Source organism: Rattus norvegicus, chromosome 4 (assembly GCF_036323735.1).
Source record: "Rattus norvegicus strain BN/NHsdMcwi chromosome 4, GRCr8, whole genome shotgun sequence".
Lineage (NCBI taxonomy): Eukaryota > Metazoa > Chordata > Mammalia > Rodentia > Muridae > Rattus > Rattus norvegicus.
The window spans coordinates 4,023,370-4,033,785 of record NC_086022.1 but is presented as its reverse complement, the minus strand read 5'-3'; positions in this window follow the sequence as shown (position 1 = coordinate 4,033,785).

Here is a 10,416-nt window from a genome sequence, read left to right as displayed (position 1 = left end):
CTCCACATCCATGTCAGCATGTGCTGTCACCTGGTGTGAGTTGGAATCTTAGGGTTGTTTTGATTTGCATTTACCTTATGACTAAAAATGTTGAACATTTCTGTATTTGTTTCTCAGCCATTCAACACTCCTCAGCTGTGAATTCTTTGTTTAGCTCTGAACGCCATTTTTAATAGGGTTATTTGTCTTCCTGCAGTCTAACTTCTTGGGTTCTTTGCATATTTTCGATATGAGCCCTCTATCAGTTGTAGCATTGGTAAAGATCCTTTCCCAGTCTGTGTCTTGCCGTTTTGTCCTGACAAAAGTGTCCTTTGCCTTACAGAAACGTTGCAGATTTTTGAGATCCCATTTGTCGATTCTTGATCTTAGAGCATAAGCCATTGTGGTTTTTTTGTTTTTTGTTTTTTTTTGTTTTTGTTTTTGTTTTTTTCAGGAAATTTTCTCCAATGCCATGTGTTCAAGATTCTTCCCCACTTTTTCTTTTATTAGTTTCAGTCTATCTGGTTTGATTTGTAGGTCCTTTATCCACTTGGCCTTAAGCTTTGTACAGGGTCATAAGCATGGATAGATCTGCATTCTTCTACATGCTGACCTCCAGTCTTGGCAGAAACACATTCCAACTTCTTGGCCGCCCAGGGTCTCCTGCTGCCGCATACTTTTCTACACTGAAACCGTCACATAAAGGAACACACAACACAATATTCTTAGATCCAATAGATAAGATATAATTGCCCACTTAAACATACAAAGCTCGGTACCATCCATCATTTAGGAACATTGATAACAACTTGTAATACACCAAGCAAGATCTTTTCATCAGCCTCCATTGCCCTTCCACAGCTTCTCCCTCCCTCTTCTCTCCTCTTGTCTCTTCCGTTCTGTTCTAGTCTCCTCCTCTTCTTTCAAACTTCTCTCCCGTCCATCCTTCCTTCTCCTCCAATGACAGGCCTCCTTCTATCCTATACCTGCCCCTCACCTGTACTTTACAAATTCAATGGGGAGAAGGTTCTGGTGAAGTCAACTATTCCTGAGTACATGAGGAGGCAGCTGTCCTAGGGGCAGTGGGATTAGCATCAAAATACATATAACTTCAGGGCTAATCACAACATATCATCATCAAGGCAAAAATATGGCAGCATCGAGGCACACGTTGTGAATGGAGAGCTGAGAGTTCTACATCTTCATCTGAAGTCTTCTAATAGTAAACTAACTTCTGTGCAGCCCAAATGAGGGTCTTATGGCCAATTCCCGCAGTAACAAACTTCCTCTATCAAGGACACTCTTACTCCAAAAATGCCACACCATCAAATAGTGGCCCTTCCTGGGCCAAGAATATTAAAACTACTACAGGCCTGTTAACAAATAATAGCCAGTTAATAATCTAAGGTAAATTCACTCTTATTCAGTACACCTGGAGGAAGCACAAGAATGATTTTGTGTTTTGAAGAAACTTTAGTCACAAGACTCATGTCTTTTTTCTTTCTTTTCCCTCGGAGTTTCTCACAAACATTCAGAAATCTCCTTACATGTCTTGATTCCTGGACTGTGTTCCCACAAGAGGCTATGTATCTGGGATATCTAAGAGTGAGAAAGTTTGGTGAATTAAAGCAAAGATATCTAGTCATATTTTCATATACAGTAGGCAAAAAGAAGCAGGAAGTCATGATGTGATATAAAACTTCAAAGTCTATCCCCAGTGAAGTACTTTTGCTGTCAAGGTTCTACCACCTTGTTCCACAACCTTCCCAAACAGCAAGCACATTGAAGTTGGGACTGAGTATATAAACACAGGACCTTAAGAGAGTCTTCACTTATGCAAACTACCACAATCTCCTACTAACAACCCACTAATAATAAAGAAATTACAAAAAAGCAAAAACTCTACATTATTTTCTATGGGAATATTTGTGGTCCCTTTGATAAGAGGACCTTAAAATATATTATAATTTTTAAAGTGCATGAGAGAGTATTTGATACTATACAGTCAAACACCCCTCTGATTTAAAATGATTTTAAAATGACAAAAAGAAATGTGGGGCACAAGTCTGGGACAGTAGTTTTGATGTTATATGATGGTGCTCTGGAGAATCATGTAGTCATCATGTAGCAGAAATAATCACTATAGCAATTGTGAATCCATATAGAACCTTCAGTTACCACAAACATTGACATACCACCTCTTTGTCCTACCCTGTCAGATAATGTATCACCTGGAGACAGAAGCACCCCTAAATTAGCATACTGGTCTACTTAACAGTGATTCCTAGAACACATTATAAGACATTTCAATTAATAATCATCTGCAACTAATCCCTGCTAGCACTAATCCAAATAAATATAGTCATTTAGACTACCAGATTTGCACATATTTCCAAACCCCTATAACAATTCACTCACTACTAAGTATTTAGAACCATTCATTTTTCAGGTTTGTAACCTCACTCAGGAAAACAAAAATGGCTAATTGTATCCATGATAGATGAAGCAAGACTTTGAGATGAAAATGGGTTGAACAGTCAAATATTGTAAACAGAGGAAGAATGTGTTGAATTCATGTAGAATAGTGGTTTCCATTCTTCAGGATGTGACACCTTTGGGGCCCAAATGACCTTTACATAGGTTCTTGAAGACCATTTGAGGAAATTACATTATGATTCATAAGAGTAACAAAACAACAGTTATGAAATAGTAACAAAATTAATTTTATGATTTGGGGTTACCATATCTTGTGTAACAGTATTAAAGGGGCATAGTATTAAGAAGTTTGTGAGACACTGCTTTAGAATTTCCTTGAGGAACTAAGGGGAAGAATCAGGATCACCTTTTAGTAGTATCTTGCACATAAAGGAGATCCTGTAGAAAGGGAAGAAATTACCACCTCCAATTCTCAAGGTAACCAATAGAAGAGGATTCATCTAGGAAGTGATGGGGCAGAGAACTTTGTTAAATGTTTCACTCTGCTGAATCTATTAGAGGAACTTTAAAGAAGATACTTCAAATGATTTTGTGAAAACCCTCTTTTCTTCCTGGGACTTGACACACAGCTCAGCCTAGCATGCAAGAAGCCCTAAGTTTCATCTCTGATGCTTCATGAAGCATGAACAAAGTTGTCTGTGTAAACGTGCATCACCACAATCATGAAATAGAGGGAGGATGGCAAGCAGTTGGTAGGTACATAGTGGGTAAGAACAGACCAAGATACCATGATATGTGAGCCTTGTCAGAGAGAGAGAGAGAGAGAGAGAGAGAGAGAGAGAGAGAGAGAGAGAGAGAGAGAGAGAGAGAGAATGAATCTCTCTTTTTTGCTTAGATGCCATCCTGGAGAGAAAGTACATTAAAAAGTGGGAAGCCATAATGACTGTTAAGATTTCTTTCTTTTTTTCTGAAATATGCCAGTACATTTTCTATGAGCTCCCTTTATTTACTTAAAGGATCATAGGGTACTGACAACCTAGAACAATACTTTAGCTATGAGCAAACAGGAGATCTTCTACCTGCAGTTTATTTTGTCTATTCTAGTTTTCTTCACTTATTTACAATCCACATAGATAATATCCATCTTGGGGCAAAACAACATATTCAGATCACCTTATAGAGTAAACCAAATCAGTGGCGCAATATTGACTCACTTTAGAGTATAAAATGATTAAACATCTTAGAAGTAAAATTTGCCTACAAAAAATGTAATTTCAGACTCTGTGCACATCCAGGCGCCAGAGGAAAACACCAAACGCCATCTGGAACCCTGGTGCACGGAGGCTCCCGGAAAGAGCGGCGCAGATCTTCCCGGTTGCTGCCACAGCGGAGAGGACTTAGGCAGTACCCCACGAGCAAACTTGAGCCTTGGAACCACAGGTAGGACCAACTTTTCCCTTGCAAGAAACCTGCCTGGTGAACTCAGGACACACAGAGGCAAAATTCCTCTAAGGCCGGGCACTTCCTGTGTTTATCGGAAGTCCCACACCGGCGGATCCCGGACCGCAGCAGCTCTCTGCTCCCAAACCCCGTGGGAGAGAGACCCCACCGCCTGATAAGGTGGGCACTCCTGAGGCTGCAGAGCGGAGGAGACCACCAACACTGCCCACCCCTGCCCACATCCCTGGCCCAAGAGGCAACTATATAAGGCCTCTGGGTTCCCGTAGGGGAGGGCCCAGGAGCGGCAGGACCCCTGCCTGAGACACTGCCGGAACCTGAAGGAAACAGACCAGATAAACAGTTCTCTGCACCCAAATCCCGTGGGAGGGAGAGCTGAACCTTCAGAGAGGCGGACACGCCTGGGAAACCAGAAGAGACTGCACTCTGTGCACATCCAGGCGCCAGAGGAAAACACCAAACGTCATCTGAAACACTGGTGCACGGAGGCTCCCGGAAGGAGCGGCACAGATTTACCCGGTTGCTGCCACAGCAGAGAGGACTTAGGCAGTACCCCACGAGCAAACTTGAGCCTTGGAACCACAGGTAGGACCAATTTTTCCCCTGCAAGAAACCTGCCTGGTGAACTCAAGACACAGGCCCACAGGAACAGCTGAAGACCTGTAGAGAGGAAAAACTACACGCCCGAAAGCAGAACACTCTGTCCCCATAACTGGCTGAAAGAAAACAGGAAAACAGGTCTACAGCACTCCTGACACACAGGTTATAGGACAGTCTAGCCACAGTCAGAAATAGCAGAACAAAGTAACACTAGAGATAATCTGATGGCGAGAGGCAAGCACAGGAACCCAAGCAACAGAAACCAAGACTACATGGCATCATCGGAGCCCAATTCTCCCACCAAAGCAAACACGGAATATCCAAACACACCAGAAAAGCAAGACCTAGTTTCAAAATCATATTTGATCATGATGCTGGAGGACTTCAAGAAAGACATAAAGAACTCCCTTAGAGAACAAGTAGAAGCCTACAGAGAGGAATCACAAAAATCCCTGAAAGAATTCCAGGAAAACACAATCAAACAGTTGAAGGAATTAAAAATGGAAATAGAAGCAATCAAGAAAGAACACATGGAAAAAACCCTGGACATAGAAAATCAAAAGAAAAGACAAGGAGCTGTAGATACAAGCTTCACCAACAGAATTCAAGAGATGGAAGAGAGAATCTCGGGAGCAGAAGATTCCATAGAAATCATTGACTCAACTGTCAAAGATAATGTAAAGCAGAAAAAGCTACTGGTCCAAAACATACAGGAAATCCAGGACTCAATGAGAAGATCAAACCTAAGGATAATAGGTATAGAAGAGAGTGAAGACTCCCAGCTCAAAGGACCAGTAAATATCTTCAACAAAATCATAGAAGAAAACTTCCCTAACCTAAAAAAAGAGATACCCATAGGCATACAAGAAGCCTACAGAACTCCAAATAGATTGGACCAGAAAAGAAACACCTCCCGTCACATAATTGTCAAAACACCAAACGCACAAAATAAAGAAAGAATATTAAAAGCAGTAAGGGAAAAAAGTCAAATAACATATAAAGGGAGACCTATCAGAATCACACCAGACTTTTAGCCAGAAACTATGAAGGCCAGAAGATCCTGGACAGATGTCATACAGACCCTAAGAGAACACAAATGCCAGCCCAGGCTACTGTATCCTGCAAAACTCTCAATTAACATAGATGGAGAAACCAAGATATTCCATGACAAAACCAAATTTACACAATATCTTTCTACAAATCCAGCACTACAAAGCATAATAAAGGGTAAAGCCCAACATAAGGAGGCAAGCTATACCCTAGAAGCAAGAAACTAAACATCTTGGCAACAAAACAAAGAGAATGAAAGCACACAATCATAACCTCACTTCCAAATATGAATATAACGGGAAGCAATAATCACTATTCCTTAATATCTCTCAATATCAATGGCCTCAACTCCCCAATAAAAAGACATAGATTAACAAACTGGATACGCAACGAGGACCCTGCATTCTGCTGCCTACAGGAAACACACCTCAGAGACAAAGACAGACAGTACCTCAGAGTGAAAGGCTGGAAAACAATTTTCCAAGCAAATGGTCAGAAGAAGAAAGCTGGAGTAGCCATTCTAATATCAAATAAAATCAATTTTCAACTAAAAGTCATCGAAAAAGATAAGGAAGGACACTTCATATTCATCAAAGGAAAAATCCACCAAGATGAAGTCTCAATCCTAAATATCTATGCCCCAAATACAAGGGCAACTACATATGTAAAAGAAACCTTACTAAAGCTCAAAACACACATTGCACCTCACACAATAATAGTGGGAGATTTCAACACCCCACTCTCATCAATGGACAGATCATGGAAACAGAAATTAAACAGAGATGTAGACAGACTAAGAGAAGTCATGAGCCAAATGGACTTAACGGATATTTATAGAACATTCTATCCTAAAGCAAAAGGATATACCTTCTTCTCAGCTCCTCATGGTACTTTCTCCAAAATTGACCATATAATTGGTCAAAAAACGGGCCTCAACAGGTACAGAAAGATAGAAATAATCCCATGCGTGCTATCGGACCACCACGGCCTAAAACTGGTCTTCAATAACAATAAGGGAAGAATGCCCACATATACGTGGAAATTGAACAATGCTCTACTCAATGATAACCTGGTCAAGGAAGAAATAAAGAAAGAAATTAAAAACTTTTTAGAATTTAATGAAAATGAAGGTACAACATACCCAAACTTATGGGACACAATGAAAGCTGTGCTAAGAGGAAAACTCATAGCGCTGAGTGCCTGCAGAAAGAAACAGGAAAGAGCATATGTCAGCAGCTTGACAGCACACCTAAAAGCTCTAGAACAAAAAGAAGCAAATACACCCAGGAGGAGTAGAAGGCAGGAAATAATCAAACTCAGAGCAGAAATCAACCAAGTAGAAACAAAAAGGACCATAGAAAGAATCAACAGAACCAAAAGTTGGTTCTTTGAGAAAATCAACAAGATAGATAAACCCTTAGTCAGACTAACGAGAGGACACAGAGAGTGCGTCCAAATTAACAAAATCAGAAATGAAAAGGGAGACATAACTACAGATTCAGAGGAAATTCAAAAAATCATCAGATCTTACTATAAAAACCTATATTCAACAAAACTTGAAAATCTTCAGGAAATGGACAATTTCCTAGACAGATACCAGGTATCGAAGTTAAATCAGGAACAGATAAACCAGTTAAACAACCCCATAACTCCTAAGGAAATAGAAGCAGTCATTAAAGGTCTCCCAACCAAAAAGAGCCCAGGTCCAGACGGGTTTAGTGCAGAATTCTATCAAACCTTCATAGAAGACCTTATACCAATATTATCCAAACTATTCCACAAAATTGAAACAGATGGAGCCCTACCGAATTCCTTCTATGAAGCCACAATTACTCATATACCTAAACCACACAAAGACCCAACAAAGAAAGAGAACTTCAGACCAATTTCCCTTATGAATATCGACGCAAAAATACTCAATAAAATTCTGGCAAACCGAATTCAAGAGCACATCAAAACAATATCCACCATGATCAAGTAGGCTTCATCCCAGGCATGCAGGGATGGTTTAATATAAGGAAAACCGTCAACGTGATCCATCATATAAACAAACTGAAAGAACAGAACCACATGATCATTTCATTAGATGCTTAGAAAGCATTTGACAAAATTCAACACCCCTTCATGATAAAAGTCCTGGAAAGAATAGGTATTCAAGGCCCATACCTAAACATAGTAAAAGCCATATACAGCAAACCAGTTGCTAACATTAAACTAAATGGAGAGAAACTTGAAGCAATCCCACTAAAATAAGGGACTAGACAAGGCTGCCCACTCTCTCCCTACTTATTCAATATAGTTCTTGAAGTTCTAGCCAGAGCAATCAGACAACAAAAGGAGATCAAGGGGATACAGATCAGAAAAGAAGAGGTCAAAATATCACTATTTGCAGACGACATGATAGTATATTTAAGTGATCCCAAAAGTTCCACCAGAGAACTACTAAAGCTGATAAACAACTTCAGCAAAGTGGCTGGGTATAAAATTAACTCAAATAAATCAGTTGCCTTCCTCTATACAAAAGAGAAACAAGCCGAGAAAGAAATTAGGGAAACGACACCCTTCATAATAGACCCAAATAATATAAAGTACCTCGGTGTGACTTTAACCAAGCAAGTAAAAGATCTGTACAATAAGAACTTCAAGACACTGAGGAAAGAAATTGAAGAAGACCTCAGAAGATGGAAAGATCTCCCATGCTCATGGATTGGCAGGATTAATATACTAAAAATGGCCATTTTACCAAAAGCAATCTACAGATTCAATGCAATCCCCATCAAAATACCAATCCAATTCTTCAAAGAGTTAGACAGAACAATTTGCAAATTCATCTGGAATAAAAAAAAACCAAGGATAGCTAAAGCTATCCTCAACAATAAGAGGACTTCAGGGGGAATCACTATCCCTGAACTCAAGCAGTATTACAGAGCATTAGTGATAAAAACTGCATGGTATTGGTACAGAGACAGACAGATAGACCAGTGGAACAGAATTGAAAACCCAGAAATGAACCCACACACCTATGGGCACTTGATTTTTGACAAAGGAGCCAAAACCATCCAATGGAAAAAAGATAGCATTTTCAGCAAATGGTGCTGGTTCAACTGGAGGGCAACATGTAGAAGAATGCAGATCGATCCATGCTTATCACCCTGTACAAAGCTTAAGTCCAAGTGGATCGAGGACCTCCACATCAAACCAGACACACTCAAACGAATAGAAGAAAAACTAGGGAAGCATCTGGAACACATGGGCACTGGAAAAAATTTCCTGAACAAAACACCAATGGCTTATGCTCTAAGATCAAGAATCGACAAATGGGATCTCATAAATCTGCAAAGCTTCTGTAAGGCAAAGGACACTGTGGTTAGGACAAAACGGCAACCAACAGATTGGGAAAAGATCTTTACCAATCCTATAACAGATAGAGGCCTTATATCCAAAATATACAAAGAACTCAAGAAGTTAGACCGCAGGGAAACAAATAACCCTATTATAAAATGGGGTTCAGAGCTAAACAAAGAATTCACAGCTGAGGAATGCCGAATGGCTGAGAAACACCTAAAGAACTGTTCAACATCTTTAGTCATAAGGGAAATGCAAATCAAAACCACCCTGAGATTTCACCTCACACGAGTGAGAATGGCTAAGATCAAAAACTCAGGTGACAGCAGATGCTGGCGAGGATGTGGAGAAAGAGGAACACTCCTCCATTGTTGGTGGGATTGCAGACTGGTAAAACCATTCTGGAAATCAGTCTGGAGGTTCCTCAGAAAATTGGACATTGAACTGCCTGAGGATCCAGCCATACCTCTCTTGGGCATATACCCAAAAGATGCCTCAACATATAAAAGAGACACGTGCTCCACTATGTTCATCGCAGCCTTATTTATAATAGCCAGAAACTGGAAAGAACCCAGATGCCCTTCAACAGAGGAATGGATACAGAAAATGTGGTACATCTACACAATGGAATATTACTCAGCTATCAAAAACAACGAGTTTATGAAATTCGTAGGCAAATGGTTGGAACTGGAAAATATCATCCTGAGTGAGCTAACCCACTCACAGAAAGACATACATGGTATGCACTCATTGATAAGTGGCTATTAGCCCAAATGCTTGAATTACCCTAGATCCCTAGAACAAAGGAAACTCAAGACGGATGATCAAAATGTGAATGCTTCACTCCTTCTTTAAATGAGGAAAAAGAATACCCTTGGCAGGGAAGGGAGAGGCAAAGATTAAAACAGAGACTGAAGGAACACCCATTCAGAGCCTGCCCCACAGGTGGCCCATACATATACAGCCACCCAATTAGACAAGATGGATGAAGCAAAGAAGTGCAGACCGACAGGAGCCGGATGTAGATCGCTCCTGAGAGACACAGCCAGAATACAGCAAATACAGAGGCGAATGCCAGCAGCAAACCACTGAACTGAGAATAGGTCCCCCGTTGAAGGAATCAGAGAAAGAACTGGAAGAGCTTGAAGGTGCTCGAGACCCCAAAAGTACAACAATGTCAAGCAACCAGAGCTTCCAGGGACTAAGCCACTACCTAAAGACTATACATGGACTGACCCTGGACTCTGTCCCCATAGGTAGCAATGAATATCCTAGTAAGAGCACCAGTGGAAGGAGAAGCCCTCGGTCCTGCTAAGACTGAACCCCCAGTGAACTAGACTGTTGGGGGGAGGGTGGCAATGGGAGGAGGTTTGGGAGGGGAACACCCATAAGGAAGGGGAGGGGGGAGGGTGATGTTTGTCCGGAAACCGGGAAAGGGAATAACACTTGAAATGTATATAAGAAATACTCAAGTTAATAAAAAAAAATGCCGAAAAAAATGTAATTTCAGCTAAAGAAGCTGGGTATGATGTGCTGGTCAGTGTTTGA